This window comes from Fragaria vesca, unplaced genomic scaffold (genome assembly GCF_000184155.1).
Source record: "Fragaria vesca subsp. vesca unplaced genomic scaffold, FraVesHawaii_1.0 scf0510363, whole genome shotgun sequence".
NCBI classification, from domain to species: Eukaryota; Viridiplantae; Streptophyta; class Magnoliopsida; order Rosales; family Rosaceae; genus Fragaria; species Fragaria vesca.
The window spans coordinates 2,333-4,424 of record NW_004440838.1 but is presented as its reverse complement, the minus strand read 5'-3'; positions in this window follow the sequence as shown (position 1 = coordinate 4,424).

Below are 2,092 nucleotides of genomic sequence, written 5' to 3'. Positions count from 1 at the left end.
AAAGAGAAAGCTTAAAAAAGCAAAATCCTCAGTAAATGGACCTCCCGAGCAGAAAGGTAATTCGTTGGGGAAGAGTATGGCTGCCAAGGAGATGAACAAACAAAAGGGAATGTAAGATGATACTTTACACTATAACTAAGACTATTTTTACTTTATTTTGTTTTCTTTATTATGTTAACTAATATTTTTTTTTAAATTAAAAAATCAGGAAAACCAGAACACAAGCCTGATAGTCAAGTTCAAAGTTGGAAATGCACAAACAACACAATCTGCAGATGATCAACCAGAAGCTTTGGTGAGAATATAAAATTACTAGGGGGTAGTAGACTTAATAGGGAAACTGTGTTACAAGGTAGTAAACCCCCGGCAAACTATTACTAGGGGTAGTAAACGTTTTGTTATTGTTTAAAATCTGAGAATAACATGTGTTATTTTATTTTATGAAGGCTGTGATACATGATGAAAAACCATCATGTGACAGTTCAACAAGAGAAAAGGACAACGACATCTCTGTGACAGTTCAGTCCCAAGTTTCATCGACCGAACAAACAGCAACAACAGAGGATAAAAAGATGAATACTTATTCCAAGAAGAGGAAAGCAATGGATCCGATGTCGATAGAAAGAAATGTGAAGCTGAACCCTAGAAACGCCAAGAAAACAAAGGACCCTGACTGGGAGTACGGCACTCCAAAAGACATTCAAGTCCACAAAAAAATTATAATCAAGAATCTGAAGTGTGACAACAGTACATGAGATTCACTGGGCGACGATTTGAAAATGCACTACAAACAATGGTTTGAAGCCTGCCCGAACAAAAAGGAAGAGTAAGTTTCAATTATATAAAACTTTACAGTTTGCTTATGCAAAATTACAAAAATATATTTGTTTTAATTGGAGAATGAATTCAATGTTTTTCTACAGTAAAGCGTACTAGACATGTCCTGAAGGCTGGCACTGTTTATCAAAGAGTGACTTGAAAAGGATCATCGAACACTCAGACATATTGTCGAGTGTGAGTAATAAAAAAATAAATAATATCACCTTATTAGCACCACTCAGTGAAGTTTAGATTTAATAATATTGACTTATGTTATGATCGCAGTGCCTGCAAGTGTACATGAGGTTGTTGAAGGAAAGGGCAGAAGCTGCCAAACTTCCTGTTGGATTCATGAACATGGAGATTGTGGTAAGTTTACTAGGGGCAATAAAACTTATATTTTCATCAAGATATTGTTTTGCAAGTTTACTATCCCTAGTAGCAGATTACTAGGGGTAGTAAACTTAAGTTTTTGGTATGTATATTTATTTTTCTTTCATTTGATCTCTATAATGACTGTGAGGATACCATCTGGAAACTTTCATGTAAATTTAATACCTTTCATAGAGTATTTTTGAATGCAAAACAACATTATGTTTAATACCTTTCAAGCAATGTGTTTTTTTATGCTCTGGAAACTTTACTACCCCTAGTAAAGCATGCTTTAGGATGCAGAATAACAAAATATGATGCTTTGCAAACTTTACTGCCCCCAGTAAAGTATGTTTTAGGGTGCAAAACAACAAAATCTGATGCTTTGGAAACTTTACTACCCTTAGTAAAGTATGTTCTAGGGTGCAGAACAACAAAAACTGAGGTTCTGGAAACATTACTACCCCTAGTAATGTATGTGTTAGGCTGTAGAATAACTAAATCTGATGCTTTGGATCATTACTACCCCAGTAAAGTTTACTATGGGTTGTAAAATGTTATTTATATCTGTTGGTTGATCTAAGGTTATTTGTTTTTTAAATGCAGAAGGATATGATAGAGCATGAAACAATGTTGGAACTACACAAGCTAAATGGAGGAACAACTGGAGACTTCAAAAGTGGTTATGAACTCGGTATGGAGGAAAACTTCTATAACCCGCTTTGGACCCTGTTTGGAAAGCAGATGGTCTTCATTCCGTTACATCACGGGTCCAGCCTTCACTACACTTTGCTGCTGATTGACAACATCAACAAACGCTTTTATCACATGAACTCTTTGCTGCCAACACCGTACAAAGAAAAAGACAACTTTCACTTCAAAAATGCAAAAAGCAGTGGTG